Source organism: Limulus polyphemus, unplaced genomic scaffold, assembly GCF_000517525.1.
Source record: "Limulus polyphemus unplaced genomic scaffold, Limulus_polyphemus-2.1.2 Scaffold1167, whole genome shotgun sequence".
Lineage (NCBI taxonomy): Eukaryota > Metazoa > Arthropoda > Merostomata > Xiphosura > Limulidae > Limulus > Limulus polyphemus.
This window is the reverse complement of record NW_013666777.1, coordinates 139,951-158,840: the sequence shown is the minus strand read 5'-3', so window position 1 is coordinate 158,840 and position 18,890 is coordinate 139,951. Positions and strand designations below refer to the sequence as shown.

The following is an 18,890-nucleotide window of genomic DNA, read 5'->3' as shown; positions in this document are numbered from 1 at the left end:
CTTTTTTTTTCCTTCAAATTTATTTTTCAACAATTGGTCTAATCTTTACTATACATTACTACATTTGATTAAATCTCTTCAGACAAGCAATCTTTATGATGAAAATATGATGAATGTACAACTGGTGCAGAGTGGTCTTCACTGCCATCTAAGATGTTTAAACAATAGCATTTTTTTGCATCTGAAGGAGTTCCTCCTATTAACAGGATTATTTCCTTATTCCTGTACATAGTTGATTTTTATGTCCTTCCAGAGTTTCTGGTAAGAGAAATTAAAATTTCTATTATACATATAAGTATACAATAAAATAATTCTGGGTGGTAAAAAAAAAATCGCAATCTAACTCTCTTAAATACTGGACTTTAATAAATACTTAAATTATTTTTCTTTGTTCTGGAACAATGTTTCAGGTCTGTAACTGTGAACAAAGGAAACCATCATAGTAGTGTTTTGTCAGTCAGTCAGAGTATTCTCCAGGCTCATAAAGATTGGATGAAAAGTTATATAAAAGATAGATTAATATAGATCATAATGTATGCTCCTTGGGTAGACTAATATTAACTAGTTACCTGAAATTAGCCTGGAGAGGTCTAGTTAAGGTGACTTGAACAAACATTACATCAAATCTTTTCCTATAAACTCGTAAGGAAGAAGAAAAGCTAGTTTGTGACTGAATGACCTTCCTGGCTTATGCCAAACACCTACCATGGGTTGTTCATAGCTCATAACTGTAGGACTTAACATGGAGTCCAAAAAGTTTTTCCAGTTCAAAGAAAAATTAAAGAATATGCACAACCAACAAGTTACTGACAACACAATTGAATAGAATTCTTTTTGTACACATTTGAAAAATGAAAAATCTACCATTATTTTTTATAAACTTTATCAGCTTACCACATTCCTTACTAGTATACTGAAACCCATGCTTTATCAATGAGTTAAGAAGGGTTCAAGCAAAAGCTATAAGCATTTCTTATACCAAGCAGAAGTTTTTGTGGTAATGTAAACTAAAAAAAAGTTAAGGATATTAAAAGTAATATTCTTCCCAATAAGTGGCTAGTTTGCATTTGTTGTATTTACTTTTCTGATTGTTTTGTTGGTTAATAGTAGTAAAAAAGTAAATGACACACAGTTTGTGGCTTCAGATAATTGTAAAGTTCAGTATAATTTTGAAAACAGTAGGTTAGGAAGCCATTTTTAAGAATCTCGGAGAACATGAACTTTGTAAAACTGGCTTATAAGGGAAAGAGCAAGTTATAGAAAAGAAATAAAACCAATGAGCTTGCTCTGAAAACTAATCTGTTAGTACCACTTAAGGAGATAAATTATATCTCAACTATTTAAAACGTTCTGTGTTTCTAATGACATTTTTACTGGATGACGTGTAAGTAGTAGTTTAAGACCAAGAAATATAACACATTAACCCATCTTGTAACCACAAATGTATCCATGAGAGTCATTATACTATAATTTTTCATGATGTATGTGCATCTTCACAAATTCTTGGTAAACATTACAAGGCTTTAATTAAGTATAAAGATTTTCTCATGAAATTTTTCTTTCAGAATGTTGACTATCCAACATGCAAAGTAAGTTTCATTTGCATAATTTCTATATCCTCCTAAATAACCATCAAACTTTATATGGTGTTAATCAATTTGACTGATCTCTTAACCATCATAAAAATTAGGAAATAAATCTAGTTACCCTAACTTTTGTTCTAGAATGACTGCAAATTGTGACAGAAAACCACAAATATTTATTGTAAATAGCTTAATTCTTGTAACAGTATACATCTATTAATATTTATAAATTTTTAGTTTTATTGACCTTTGAACTGTGTCTGACAAGAAATACCCTGACACAAGTTGAAAATTGTGGTGCATGTGCAGCTCACATTACTGTGTCAAATAACGTAACGCACAAGCTACTTGCTAGTATACCCTCTGAAGATTTATTATTTTTCTTTCATTATCTTAGTTATTTTTATAATGAAAACAAATGAAAAATGAATAACCTCATAATTAAATATCAAACACACTTTTCATCAAAACTTTATATTTTATCTGTTATTTTCTCTACTGTAACATTGTACTTGATCCTCCAGGTTGTATAATGAAAATAAAGGTTGCAATGTCCAGTATTGTTATATTGCTCAAAGAGTTTATACTTCTCACCTTTTCACACTTATTTTCTGTAATAATTTCATTGGTAGGAGCTGACTTAGAAACTAGACGAAACAAAATGAATAGTACTGTCTGTCTTTTATCAGTATAGATCACTAAGTTACAAAGTAAAATTCCCGAGAGTTTCTTCTAATCTTTTCACACCTATTTCCTATGTTTATCTACTGTTAGCAGCTGAAGTACAAACCTGCTGAACATAAAGCAATGAATTGCCGCTTCTTACTTTGTTTGACACTGTCAATATCAAATAAGCTCATGCTGTGCAATTCCCAGAACTTTCCCTGCTTTGAAGACACAGTGGGGTAGGATTTATCAACATGTTAACAGTATAATGGTTTCAACAACACTTGTCTATAGTATTATAAAATGTTTATGTTATGATTTTGTTGAAAGTCCGGGCCAATCCAATAAGTTGATAAGCAAATTTATCCTACAGAATCTATTTGCATCCTGGCTCCAAGAACACAGTGGGGTAGAATTTGTCAGCTTCTTTACAGTACAGTGGTTGCAACAAGAATTGTCTAAAGTACTTTATAAAAGTGAGAAAAAATATTTATATAGCTCTGTACAACGTTGTATTCAATTCAATAACTTGTTCAGTACTTGGATGCAAGTTATCTTCCTGAATGGTCAGGGTTTAGTGTTGGTATAGGTGTAAATGTTTATGAACATCCCGTTTTCTATATTACCTTGCTTACACCGTAACCAATGTGTGTTGTTTCCAGTAATGTAAATGAGTCATTTTGATTGGGCTAGTATTCTTGGCTTAGCCTTCTTGATTGTAATTTTTTATTCTACCTCAATGTAAACAAGTAGAAAAATAACACAAGTTCTTTTGTAAAATATAGTACATTTTGGCTACCATACATTACATATATATATATATATATATATATTATTTTCAAATAAGTATTTAAATGTCAGTTATTTTTCTTCAAACATAGAAAAAGCAAATAAAAAATATTAGGAAAACAATGATCTCTACTAGTTACGATGCTATGAACTACTTGAAAGACACATGTGAGCTATACTTGCTAAGCCTCATCCAAATTCACATAGAGATGGAAATTTTTTTATAGATTTTATACAGGCATTTTGGAATACAAAAAATTATAAATTACTATAACCGATACCCCAAAAATCCGCTGTAATTTATCAGACTTCCTAACTAAATTGTATTTGGGTCTAAAAAAATATAATTTCTATTTGCAAAATAGCCTTGATAGTAATTCTTCAAACTTTCTAATGTTACGAGCTTATCTCTCGTAAATAACTTGGGAAAAGTGACAGAATTATGTAAAAGAAATGTATAGCTTTTGATTGATAATAAAGTTATTGGTATATAAAAGCAGGCATAGTTAAACAAGTCTTCTCAAATGATGAACTGTTGAGCAGAGCCAATATGATGGATTTGCTAAATATCAGCAAATATAAAAGGTAGGAGGTTCTTATTTTATATTCTAGCTTGCTACTATCAGAAACTTGAGTTTCTAATTCGTCCGAAACTAGACGTTGTATTGTGGGCAACATAAAATGTAATCTGACCAAACCCAGAAGGCCGCATGACACAAAAAAATCGATATTTAGCCCTTTTATTTTATATCTATATTCAAATGAAGAAACTAACTAATATATAATACTAAAATTTGAATTATAATCTACAATTTTATGCCAAACTTACTGACATACATCTATAAAATGTTGAATGTAAGTCTACAAATGTGAGGACATGCCCTCTCACCCCTACCTGTATCGACCAGGTTAAACCCTTCATGACTAAAATTTAATAAAACTTGTATGTTACATTTTTAACACTAAATCAATATTAACTGAATAAATCCTTTGACTGAGAGGAGATTCACAAACAAACAATATTTCAGAGACTACAACACATTTTTTTTCCACAAAATAAATACAATATTATTCACTTATTCTTGGAATCTAGAACTTTATATCCAACTATATGCATCTTCATCTCAACCATTGAAATAAACAATTTGAATTTATATTAAGTTCATTATAGTTTATAGTGCTGATTTTGATCGCCTATTGACAATTAATATAATTGATATAATAGTTTTGTAGCTATACCTCTTATTATATTTATATAAATGCTTCAATCCTCATTAACATCTCTGCTGTCATTGCAAGCTTCGAACTCAAATCTATTATAGTCTGCACTATTTAAATCGCCTTAGTTTGGCCCAACCTTGTATTTTTTTCCCTTGCGCAGTTTTGGCAGCGGCTAAAAATTCACACAGTTAATGCAATTATCTGAACATCCTTTTACTGTATTTCTAGGAATCTTACACAAGTTTTATCAACTTACTTTAAAATACTTGTTTTTTCTTCAAAGAGTTAAAGCAACTTCTAATAAACTATGTTTATTTTTGTTTTTCTTAGACAGATGACCAAACACTCAATCTTTTTTTGATCTGTAACAACTTCACCTTATTCTTTTAAAATAACAGCACCTAATGCATTTTTTCATTTTAAATGTATTTTGGCACAACTTGTGGTGAATAATATTGGGGATCTCAACACTATCTAATGTCTCTACTATCAGTAGAATCTGTTCAAGTTTTATATTTGCTGGATTCAGCAAAGTATTCCTGGAGTGTATATTCTAAAATGAAATAAGATTTTGTGCACTATAATGTATTGTCCACCACTTTGCAGGAATATTTCCTTGCCATCTTTCAAATATGGTTACAATAAATGGGTTTTATATGAATGAGCCTGTGTACCTTATGGATACCATCTCAGGTGATGGAATCATACCAATTCTGTTTTGTTGTGGACATCAGTTAAAGGTTATCCCAGTAGGATATTTATTTGATAAGAATAGCTTTGGTTTGACAATTAGATGTGGAGTTCTCTTTTACAAATAACTTAAAAGATGCAGGGATAGGAATGAATATATTGTTCCTAATGTGGAATTACTTACACGGTAAAGCAGATTCATTGTGCCTTTTTGGATAAATATTCTTTCATTTGATACCAAAAATAAGCATATTATTATATTAGAGGATTTAATTGTGATTTGGTTGACATGTACAATTGAGGTAAAAAAATATAAATACTTTTTCTATTAAAGATAACTTTAGAGCATTTTTTATAATTTTAAGTTGTATAAAACCAACCATTTGAAATTAGAATTTAAAATTTTAAAAAGTCAAAATTGCTCTTTGCAGGGAAAAAAAAAGGAAAACATGAGGTTTACTAAGAAGCACAATCAAAACAGGTCCAAGTTAGATGCGTAATTTTTTTGTACTGATTTGAGCTCTTGACTGTAGATGTGGGTGAGAGAAGTAAATTATCATGAAATGTTTGTAATAAAGAATTCTGTAATGAGTTACACTAGAAAACTAAACTTGCTGTTGTTCAAGCTCAGGATATTGTGTAATAAATATAGTTTAATGACAAGAATTATAAAAGATTTTCTTTTTGTAGTGCATACTTGAACTAATGTAATTAGACAAGTAACAGAATAGTTGTGCACAATGTGTGATGCAGGATTTCACCAAGACTGAAAAGATTTTAATGCAGAGCCAATAGGAATATCCTCATTTAATCATTCCCCACCCCACCTTAAATTTCAGTAAATTGCTAGTTTAGTGATCATGAAATATGAAGTAGTATCATCAACACAAATTCTTGTTCAAGTCTAAAAGCAGTTTTATCCAAATGCTACATCAGTGTATGTTCAAACCGAAAACTAATGCGTGCCATCTCTGATGCAAGTGTTACATTGAATGATGGAGATGTGTTTTTATTCACTACTGTAGAGAAACCATGAAGCTTACTTGTAAGGTACTTGTTTTTCTTCTAATAAACTGTTTATTTTTGTTTTTCTTAGACAGATGACCAAAACTTAATCTTTCTTGATCTCTAACAACTTCACCTTATTCTTAACAGCACCTAATGCATTTTTCATTTTAAATACAGGATACATGACTGTACATTCACCAGGACACAAAATAAAGAAAGTTTTGGTTTATCCTATTCACATATTTGTGGTAGTGGGGGCAGAATACATGTCACAACCTTTTTATTAGGTTAAATACAAAATATAATTAAACTACTTTATTATCAATATACCTTGATAAACATAGTTTATAATTTATTTTTATATTATCTGCATTTTAATTTCTTAATTTAAAAAAGAAATATTTAAAAATATCAATCTACACAACTTCTAACTTCTCATTTGAGATTTATCATCTTCCCTTATAAGGGCTTCAGACTGTTCAACCAATTATAAACAAATACTATACATAGTTACAAGTATGAATATAAAGTCTCAACCCCTTCTTATTTTACTGAGGTACAACTATATTTATTCAACCCACATGACATGCCCCTCCCATTTCCTGTCTTTTAAGAAATGTCCATAATCCTCTCTATCATTGCTTTTGGACATGTGTATGCCCAACAGAAAGAGCATATTCTTAACTACATAAATCAGATGACTGTTTTGTTTTATTGGTCAAAGCCGATAGTTTGTAAGGAAAGTTTGATGTGTTTAGAATAAAGATTTGCTTCGAGCAGTCATAGAATTTTTTAACCTATTTATGTGTTAGTTAGGAAGCCAGCTAAGTTAGTGATTTTGGGACATTCTATTTTACTGCCCAATAAAGTTTTTGGGTTCTAAAATGCATATTTGAAAGCTACATTATTTTTTGGACAATTAACATAGTGAGAAAAAAAACAGGCTTGCTAAATCATGCACCTTAGTAAAAAAGGCCTAAAAGTTCCAAATGGTTAAACAGAGTATTAAGTTTTGTCATACAAAAGCAGCTTGCATGTGTTCCAGGAAGTGAGATCATCACAAAATTATTTTTCTATCTAACATAATAAGTTTCAAACTTTTTCATTTTATTTAATTTTGTTGAATATATATATAACAAAAAATTAAAATCTTGACAGTGATTTATTGCTTTGATTGCCAGTTAGACATGGTTTAAAAAACTATAAAATTGAATGAAAAGTTAGAGGCCTGAAGCTGTTAAGATAAATAATTAATTGCCTGTTACAATCTGAAGTCAAAAAGTATTTCTGATTTTATTTCATGTTTTTAAACTTTTCATTTAACTGCACATCAATGATTTCACTAAATTTTAAATGAGGCTATTAGGATAGAGAAAATAAAGAGATAAAGTACAGCTCCAATGAAAAAAAAAAAAGACGTTCATTAGAAGGTTATACAAATGAAATATGAAACTAAGATGAAAAGAAGTATTTTTTTTCTTAGCATAAGGCTGACTCAGTAAAGGCTTTGTAAATTAAGACACACATTTAGTAAAAATAATTTATTAACAAATCTGATTTTTTTGTGTACAACATACTTGTAATGTTTATTAAAAGCTTGTATATATAAAAGACACGGTGATTTGTAAGCATAATAAAAATGTTTAATACATACTACATGTTTCGACAGTGCCTCTGGTGGTACGCAGACAACTTTTATTTTGATAGTTATATATTTATTTTAATACGTATTAGAAAAAATTTCAAAGAAAAAATAAATTTTAATGAGTTCATTACATTATCTGCTGACAATTAAGCTTTGGCTATTATTCAGAGGTTTTGTTCATCATCTGGCTCATTGGCTAGCTGCTATTCAGAGAGAATGTGTAAAGACATACCAAGAACTATGTTTGTTAGTTAATGTTAGATGAAGATTCTCATTTTATGATTGTGTGTCTGCACGATTGTTTTATTTTTTTTCTTTTTAAACCCATCATGGATCAGTGGTTAAAAACTATATTATTACTTGTAGCATGCATTCTGATTTTCTTTTCACTATGTCATTTTGAGATGAGAAAAATAATGTTTTGAAATAAATATAATGGTAAGTGATACTGGTTTTCCATTTATCCTAGTGTTATGAAATTTCCTTTTAAAATAAGTTTATTTAAATGAAAAAGTGAGTTGATTTAAAGAAAAATATTATGTACGCATATATGGCAAAAATTGTGAAGGTGGTACACGAATGACTGAAGTTTGGGAAGCACTGTTTTAGCATAATGTGCTTCCCTACACAAATACTAAAAGCTTAGCAAATTTTGTGAAGATACTCTTAGTACATTCAGTTATAGTATACATAGTTTCATGGTGGTTACAAGGTTGGTCAAACTGACCAACCTGTTGGCATAGGGTTAAATTACACACTCCAATCCTTCAGACTTCTGAAAGGTTTTAAGTCTATACCCCAAAGATTTAAAATTCTGTTAACCTGGATGATAGTAATAGTAGCTCTTCAGAGTTAATAACCAAATATACAGAACTTATTCAGAGCTTTAAAAGATAGAAATTACTGAGAAGCTCTTTCAGAAATTCTTTCTTGTGTAAGGTTCAGACAGTAAATTTCAAGCAGTGTAAGGAAAAATCAGGAGACGATTACAGATATAAGATTGCCATCTATGCTTATACTATCATTTGGTTTCTGGTCTGTCTCTATAAAACTTTATATTTCTTTGGAACCAGACTATGTATCCAATCATCAAAATAGATAAGCTTGTAAAACTTTTATTTTAAAGGTAACAAATGAATGAAAAAAGTGTTTGATGAATAGTAGGTGTCCGAGAAAGATCTGCATTTGAAATAAATGTGACAACCATTGTGGCCATAGCAGCTACATGTGACATTTCAGCGTATGGTCTTTTCTGCTATGACTGTCTATTATGATTCTAATTCTAACTTTTGTTAGCTGTTTTTTCTGTTTCTCCAATCCACTGGGAGTCTACATCCATAATGATGTTATGAATAGTTTTTTTTTCTCAGACTTTTTACATAGGGGAATATAGCTGTGTCGGTAATTTTCTTCTTGTTTATTTTTCAAGTTTATCTTTATTCTCTTTATCAAGTGTTGAAGATATTCATTGTCAAAGAGGGCTTTAGAAGTATGTTTTCTTCCTTTTCCTTAGCCATTTCTGTATTACATATCTTGTTCATTCTGAAAATTAAACAGTCTATAACTCTGTTTTTTACACTATTGGGGTATTTAGATAAATGATCAAGATTCTTATCAGTATTTGTGGGTTTTCTGTAAACTCCTGTGGTATATTAGTTGTATGTCTTGGTAACAAGGATATTATTTTCTTCTATTTCCATTGTGAATTTTATTGCTGGATATGGGTTATCAGAATTTGAATTATAAGTATAATTTGGATGGGAATAACCTTAATAGTGGTATAAAGGAAAGGAATCTTGGTGTAATAATCAATCAGTCTCTAAAGCCATCCAAGCAGTGTACTGTTGCTAGTGGTAGGGCAAATACAATTTTGGGTTGTTTCTATAGAAATATTGAATACAAGCCTAAAGAGGTTATACTTTCATTGTACAGGTCACTGATTCGGCCACATCTGGAATATTGTGTTCAGTCTTGGGCTTTTTACCTTAGGAAGGACACTGAATTGTTGGAAAGGGTTCAGAGTAGGGTTATTAGAATGGTGCCTGGGATGAAGGAGTTGTCATATGATGAGAGGCTGTAATATCTGTAAAAGAAGCGTTAGGGGGGATCTGGTGAGGTGTTTAAGATTGTAAAGGGAATTGATAGTGTTGATGTATCATCTTTTTATATCTAACAATGAGAATAGTAGGACTAGGGGACACAAATATAAATTTTGGCAAGGTAGGAGTCATCTTCAGCTAAGATAGTTTTATTTTTCTAACAGGGTGGTTGGCCTTTGGAATGGGTTGCCTTCAAATGTTGTAAAGGCAGTAAATTTAAGTGAGTTTAAGAAAAAGCTTGATAAGTATATGAATGAAAAGGGCTGGTTTAAAATTTTATTTTATTTTTTCAATAATTTTAATTTAGTTTTGAGGATGGACCAATAGGTCCCATGTTGTCCCAAAATATTATATTATGTATATATATATTTTTTCAGGTTGGATACAATGAAGTTGATCAAAGTGTCTCATGAATTTATTGTGGTTGCTTTTATAATCTTCACAAAATGGAAAGATTTCTTAATATGCAAGTATGTTTTACCACTTAATGCTAACATTTATAACTACATATAAAAAAGATAAAGGATTAAATCCTGGCCACTACGAATACCATCACATAGTGCCAGTCTAGTTCTACTAGAAGGGTTGATAGTAGGGGGTTTCAGTGTTATTTAAATAATGAAAATAACAAAAATTCACACACTATCGGGTTCCACAGTCACAAAGTAGTAGATTTACACTGCAAGTTTAATCATTTAGTACATAATTAATGGAAAACAACTCAAATCATGCCTGTAAAAAAGGCCTTTCACTCCACACTACCTTTCCATTAAAATAATGTTAACAAAATGTCAGTGATTTATCACTTTACCTGGTAACATGATACTGCATGACACCCGTGTCAAGGCAAGATAAAATGTAGTCCCATTAATGTCCATCCATTTGAAACTCATACACATGTATTCATATTATATGGATAAATAAAACTGACAATAACCAAATGTTAATAATAAAGTATGAGCTTACTTATGTACCTATGAAAGAATAGGTGAGATTTTGTAATCATATTGGTTGAAACTTGAAATACCGTAATTGACAGGTACATATCAGTAGTAACCTATACCCATTCTACATCATGTCATGATGTAATTCATACATCATTCATAGCCACACCTAAAGATATAACATATAGCAAACTACTGTCAGGACAACATAGTCTGCTTACAACTGATATGACGTAAAGCAACATGTTGCCAAGGCAGCATATAGGCTGTTTACAATCCCCATTTATCATTCTTTGACATGCTATCTGGTCGAATTGGACAGACATATCTATGTTTCAGTTTATTTATTATGTAGTCCACAACACCAAGTTTATTGTGTACCCTTGTTTCTATCAATTCAATGACTACAAGGAATTTTAAATGGTTTTTAAGTTGTATTTGTGTGTTTTCAAATAGTAAATGCTTCTGGACCCAATGAAACTGGCCAGAACAAAGAAGAGCATGAATAGAGCTATCATTTGATGTTTCACTGATCCTTATTGGTCTGGCCAATTCCAACTGACACCCTGGTTTTGGTTTTAGTATTTGCTCGCTGGTCACTGACAAATGGTAGACAATGGTTTTAGCTATTTTTGCAATATTTTTTAAAGCCAATTTTAAACTACTGGGAGTACAGTTGCCTTGAAATATATCATGCGAATTCTGCATGTATTATTGCTGTAGAATATTTCTATTTGTTGATTGGTGTACAATAATTAGTATTTTATTTATGTGAGATTTTTATATTTACAACTGCAATTTCACCTTCACACACTTCCATGGCTGGGAACTATAATTTTCTGGGAGTCCCTACTAATAGGTATACTTGACTTGTGTCCTCCACTCTTCTCATATGTTGAGGGGGGGGTGATGAGCAGGGAGCAACTTATGCGCTGGCTCACATAAGCTCCCTCATAGAGCTAATGCAAATCCTAATATAGGGGAAGTCCCAGGCAAGTGAAATGCCCACCAGCCTTACTACCAAGAGCTTAAGTCGAGAAGACCCAGTATCAAATACTAGCCACTACCAATACCATCCAAATGGCACAACGCTGCCGAAACAAAGCATATAAACTAGTTAATAATGAGACATAGATCGTTGTACTGGCTACAGAAGATGACATCAAAACCTTATTCACTTGCTGTAAATCACTTAAAAGTTTAAAGTTCCCAGCCCTATCACTATGAGTTTAAGAGAAAACTTGATAAATATGTGAATGATAAGGGCTGGCTTTAAGATATTTCTTCTTTTTTTTTCATTTATTTATTAATAGTTTTAGTTTAGTTTAGTGAATGGAGCTTAACCTAATTAGTTACTAAATTAGTCTCAACCTGTTAGCTACATATCTAGATAATTAAAAATAAAAAGTAGATTTCAATTTCAGGGTAAATTGAGTGAAATTAAATATTACAAATACCAATACTATTAATAATAGTAGTAATACTACGAGTCATAGTATGACTATGATATGAGCTCAAATTCAAAATTGTTTTAATTGAAGTTAAACGAAATGGTCTATCTTACTTTTACTTACCCCTTTATTGATATTCCCAAAAATACTATCGGCGAGCATGTCAAATCCTCTTTCGAAAAAGAAAACTCCACCAACAACGGCGAGAGCATATGATGAAGATCGACGAAAAATAGTATGATAAACTCTGGTCACAAATCCAGCCATGGCGTCGTCTGACCTCTATCTACTAAAGGATAGGCTATAGTGTTGGAAGTTAGTGCTGCCCTCTGTCATTACGAGTTTATTAACTGTGAAATATGATTGAATTATTGTTTATTTCATTACGTCTTTCAGTTATGCACTAACAACAAAAATACATTTCTGTTGTATTTGATTACAAAGTTGTTCCGTAAATCGTTTATCCGATAAAAGTCGTATAACACTCAAAGTTCTGTTAATGAATAACTTGCTCTTTTATGAATGAAATGTCAATTGGAGAGTCTCATAACCAATCGTAATTGTTTACATTATTAATTAACGGTTTTCATTTGCACACTTGTCAAAAAAGAATTTATGATGAGCTAATTCAGCTTATGTCAAAAAAAAGTCAGGAAGTCAATTTTTGAAGACCTAAAAAAACCAGGTTATTTCAGTTTGTTAGTTGACTCAACACCTGACCTTTCTCATGTTCAACAACTGACTGTTGTTGTAGGTTATGTATCACCGGAAGATGGTCTTCCCATTGGAAATTTTTTATCTTTTCTCGAAATAAAAAACCATAGTTGAGAAAGTTTGGCAGACAAATGTATTGAATATTTAAAAGTCTGCAACATTGACTTCAGTAGGTGCAAAGGTCAATCGTATGACAATGCTGCCAACATGTCAGGACGATATCATGACATGCAAAACAAACTTCTGGGTGAAAAGAAATATGCTACCTACATCCCATGTGCCGCACATTCCCTAAATCTTGTAGGACCAGTAGCCATTGACTACTGCCTGGAAATAGTAAAATCATACAAGAATTATGTGTGTTTCTTCCCTACAAAACGCTGGGCAGCATTAGAATCATTTTTAGTTAAGGATTCTATTGTGTAGCTGATGATTATGAATCAATCACTGATGCTCTTAATCACATTCATACCAATGGCGATGAAGAAGGTAATACAAGAAGAGAAGCATGGATAAATGGAGGAATTTGAGTTTGTGTTCATGCTAGGGCTTTGGAATTGTCTGTTGGGCCAGTTCCACAACACTAGCAAGGCCCTGCAGGACGGAAAGATAGCTCTGAATACATGTTCAAAACTTTATGCATCTCTTTCTCACTTCTTGCAAAAAAAAAAAAAGAAAGAAAACTCTGAAGGTTTTGATTACGTCGAACTCAAAGCAAAGCAAAGAAATACTTACCTGGTGTAGACTACAAGTACCTATAAACGGAAACAAATTAGGGGAAAAAGTTGATGATGGTGATGCACCTAATGTTGATCAAATGCTATTCGCAAGAGACAAGTTTCGAGTGAAATATTTTATTCACATTAAAGATACAATTGAAAGCAACTTGAAGAAACAATTAATCACCTATGAAACTTGGCAAACAATTTTTCGTTTCTGGTTGATCTAAATACTTTGGAAAAACATGTTGCGTCAGCGAGGTCACGTGACTAGTATCACGCCACCTCTTTCTAGAAATATCCTGTTCCTTCAAGAATGCCCTAGCATTTACTAGATATGTGTTAGTCTTGTATATATAGGACGTTCACAACGTGACGGGACAACAGGGTAAGGAGTAATTGAACTGCAGTCAGAGAGTGTGTAATTGAACGGAGTATTGTTGAAGTTGAGCACGTGAGACGTTCGTTTTTATAGCATTTGTTATAGCGCGACTGTTGAAATTTAGTGTATCGCAAAGTTATATTCAGAAAGAATAAACCAGTTTTATTTAAGAAGGACCTGTGTCGCTAAAGTTTCTTCGGAACGAAGTTACGGAAAATTAACTAACGAACGGAGACGTAACAAACAGTTAAGTTCAAGTGTAAAGCTTCTCATGAAAGAATATCCTTCAAACACTTCCATGCGTTCGTGAAGGAATATTATGCAGATAAGGTACCTTTCAATCATCAAGATCTTTATCAAGTTATAATTCAGGATATGGTTCAATCAGCATTTTTTAATGTTGAAGCACTATTACTTCGGTTTTTGAGTCTTATGGTGACAAAATGTCAGGTGAGAAAACATTTTCCCAATTAAAACACATCAAGAATGAACTGTGAACAACAATTTTGCAAGAAAAACTCTCCGCTCAAAGCATCATGCGCACTGAAAATGGCAAACTGCACAGACTTTGTTTCGAGGACATTATCGACGACTTTGCCCAGCAGAAGTCACGTAAAAAGACGTTTCAAATAAAATAAACTTTTTAAATGGGTAATCATTTTTATGCATGTAATCCTTATACAGTATATCTGTAGTATACGGTATGCAAATTCTTCTTCAATAGTAACATCAAATTTTTTGTATGGCCAGAGGGTCGGGGGCTTAATCTAGGCATAGCTTGGGTAGCTTTGGCCTCAGCATGTCTAAGTCTGGCCCTATGTGCAATACACGATGATGTCCGTAACATACCCCCCCCCCCCCCAAAGAAAGACGTCTGGAAAACGCGGAGGCCACGAAATGGCCTATGCTGCAAGCCAAGCGACACAATGGTTGCCATTTTACGGGGTAACATTTCTCACTGGAGTGAAACAAAAACATGACAATATAAACTGTTTCAGTTGGGCTACAAAATGTTCAAACTGCATGGTTGTATTTCTTTCTTTATTTAATTATTAAATTTTAAAATAGGAAAGATAATTTTGGGCCATCCTGTATACTGTCAAATTTTGTGGGTAAATAGCCTGGCCATGTGGCCAGGCTGTATGTTTTGTGATTATTAGATCGTCGTTTGTAATTACTGAATTATTGTTATTAATTTATTTGTAATTGTTATGTTCACAGGTGTAATATATTTGATTGGGGTTGAGCACACCATACCTGCCTTCTATAAAAGATGGGAAGTCTTATTTTATCTTTGGAAGCTCAGCAAGCTGAATGTGTGGTGCGTAAACAAGCTATATGCTTTTACTTCTATGTTAACATAGTGTTGTGATGCAATCTATCGTTGGGCATGTTCTTTTGGGTCATTTAGTAAAAATAATGGCAAATCCAGTCCACATAATAATTAACGAATTTATGTATTTATCCAGTAAGTGAATAACGTTTGTTACAAACAACGTTTGAAAGCTTAATTTGAAATAGGATGGTTCAAATAACGTTTTGCAGAATTTCCAAAAACTAATAAATACTTAACTCAGAAATAGAAAACTTACATGCAGAATTTCAATTACAGTCGCATTAACCCTAACAGCCAAATTGTAACTCAATCACAGAGGCAAAAACGTTTCTGCCTAACTGACACTGAACTAACTTGATCATTAATTACTCATTGAATATTTCACTGATACACTAAGTATTGTATTTATACTGTTATAAATTACATTTTCAATGTTTTGATTTAAATGCTTGATAGACAATGCATGACGTTACGATCTAGAAAGTTAAGAATCGAGAAAATTCCTGTAATATGTAGAAACAAGGATAAGATATGACTTGAGTAATTAGTGACGAGTCAGCATCAGAAAAGTAATTTATTGTTATAGTGTGAACGCCCTTTCCGAACTGGTGAAGCATGATTATAATTAATTATGCTTGTCATAAGACATTAGTATTAGACCAAATATATTTTAACACCGTATTCTTTATCTAGTTCCTTAGAGATTTTAAAAAATTAGGTGAATGTATAATAATAGTATAACAACCACACTATGTTTATTATATTCATTGCCAATGGCGCGTTTCACTGAATCCAGAGCTCATTGAGACCACTGAGACACAACCAACACAATAGTGGTTAGAGCACTATTTACACAAGCCGTGTGTTACAGCAACAATTGTTGAGGTGTGAAAGCTTCTTCCAAGCTGGTGAAGCATAGTAATTAATTTTACTTTTTACCAGAAATTAGCATTGAGCCTATTATATTTTTAACACTGTGTTCTTTATCTAGTACCTTAGGGATTTTCAAAAATTCGGAAAGTGTGTAATGATAATATTCCAATGATGCATTTTGCTCAGTTCAGAGTTCTTTGCTGATTTGAGATGAGTGAACATGATAAATTGCGTCGAGACCTTTCGATTACCGTGAGCAAATAAATTATCAAAATGTACTGGAACAGTCCTAATGGTTCAATACATTAGACCGAGCATCAAAATACTGGCAAATCAAGCTGGTTGTGGTTGGCTAGAGCAAACTTGAGACTGCTTTTAGTATGAGAAATGGCTTGTATGGGTTTAAATTCATGCTGTTTGGTTTGTATAACGTATCTGTCACTTTCAAGAGGTTCATGGAACTTACACTGTATTGACTGAAATAGAAGTGCCTCATCTATGTATGTCAACGACATCTTAGTATTTGGTCACACATTCAAGTCTTGCTGTAAACATGAAAATTGTATTCCAGTGGATAAAAAAGCAGGCTTGAAACTTAAACTGGGAAAGTGTGCCTTCATGTACATGGAAGTGGAATTTCTCAGTCATACTGAGGATAGAGATGGAATTTCCATGAATTCTGCTGAAGCAGTACAAGACTGTGACCAAGTGAGAAGTTTACAATTTCATAGGTTTTGCCTCATATTATTGATGGTCTGTTCTCAACTTCACCAAGATTGCCACACCATTATCGACTCTGGCTCTCACTAAAGCTGAAGTGCATTTCAGATGGAGTGAGGAATCTGAGCAAGCAATCCAGTCCCTGCAGCAAGCTTTAGTAGAAGTCCCGGTGCTGGCATATACATGACAGGGCTATGAGTTGTTTTTGGATACCAGTAACAGTACTAGCGGAAATGAACCAGTGTTATTGCATTTGCAGTAAGGAATATTATGTGTTATTCTGTATGCTAGTCATAGCTCATAGTTTCTGAATGCAGATAATGTATGTAGTAGTGTAGTGCTAAATTTTATAGTGTTAGAACCCTGCCATTTGTGATGTCATTATCACGATAAATAACTCATATCCAAAAGCTATTCTCAATTTTTTAGTTCATTTTTAAAGAAAGAAAATATGCGCAGCACTAATTATTTGAGACTATTTACATTAATATGAAATACGCATATATTAGAGAGAGAAAATACACAACTCAACGTTTTTTAAAGTTAGCAGCAAGGGAAAAACAACTGGGTACCAAATTAAAATCACTATCATTAAAACAAGTTTTAAAATCGCATGTCTTATTAATTTATTATCTTTGTAACTGCACTATAGTATTAACAAACTTGACGTTTATAATGCCTTTCATACCTCCTATCCTACCAACATGAATAGCTAATAAAGCGACCTTCATTGTATAATATTTTGATACTGTATACATTTGAAATACACAGTATAATGGCCCGGCATGGCCAGGTGGTTAAGGCGCTCGACTCGCAATCTGAGGGTCGCGGGTTCGAAACCCCGTCACACCAAACATGCTCGCCCTTTCAGCCGTGGGGGCGTTATAAAGTGACGATTGGTAAAACAGTAGCCCAAGAGATGGCGGTGGGTGGTGATGACTAGCTGCTTTCCCTCTAGTCTTACACTGCTAAATTAGGGACGGCTAGCGCAGATAACCATCATGTAGCTTTGCGCGAAACTCAAAACAAACAAACAATATAATTGTAAAATATACTTTTATTAAGTGCTTTAATATCATATTCGTATGTCTTAGTAAACACGTGTTGTATGAAAAAAAAATCATTCCTTCATTTTAATACTCTGAAACATGCTTTTGAGCTGGAACAGTCACATTGTGCCTGACACCAGATCCTGAAGGAGAATGGCAGTGTGCTCGATGGTTTAGAGCTCTTCTAGTGGAAACGGGATCACACACAGATAGACTGTTTTTTGGCGCTCTAGATGTATCGTTATGGTGTAAATTGAATAACCATTTTATATTCATGATTTTAGTTTTTGAAATGTTGAGATTCAATTCCAATTTCAGGTGCTAGAACGGTGCTCTGGTGTGCACCAGTAGCACTTTATTCCTAAATGTATGAAAAATAAATAAATTATTGGAGATGTAGTATTCGTGAAATGCTATGGACATTATTTGTATGGAAGAAACTTCACTGTTCGATAAGACATGTATTGTTGAAATGGTTGATGAACTTTAAAAACCTGGAAGGGATAACAACTTGCTTGAAAGTGGCAGAAGCATGATTTACTTATATAGTATGGTCTATGCCTACAACACAGAAATAGTGACAGATTGTCCAACCACATGGTAAAACAGTCCATTCATTGGATGTCTTGACCCTGGACACTGTAGGAGAGTTGTGATGACAAGCCATGCAGTAAAAGATCAGAGCAGAGGATGGATGACACAATTAATGCTTTTGGAGCTCCATAATGACCAACTGAAGGACCCAAATATAGCATAGGTACTCCTTACAATGCAGAAAGGTATAATACGACTCGCTTAGATTGAGGAACGACGCAGTCAATCTATGGCTTTTGTAAGAACAGTTACGAGTATAGGAAGGTGTGCTGTACAATTGTTATCAAAACACCAAATAGTGATTAGTCAGTCAGTTAGTTCAGTGTCAGAAAAGTTACTTATAGTTATGGTATGAACACCTTTTCCAACCTGGTGAAGCATAATTATACTTGTCATAAGACCTTAAT

The 18,890-nt window shown here is 32.7% G+C and overlaps 1 long non-coding RNA gene across 1 annotated transcript; it reads right to left on the bottom strand.

Annotated features, from left to right (window-relative positions):
• Nucleotides 1-12: 12 nt before the first annotated feature.
• LOC106462446 lies at nt 13-12,402 on the bottom strand. Its single transcript, XR_001290991.2, has 2 exons — nt 12,220-12,402; nt 13-258 (listed from the first exon to the last, which is right to left on the bottom strand). It is a non-coding gene; the product is annotated as an uncharacterized LOC106462446 (long non-coding RNA).
• Nucleotides 12,403-18,890: the final 6,488 nt, after the last annotated feature.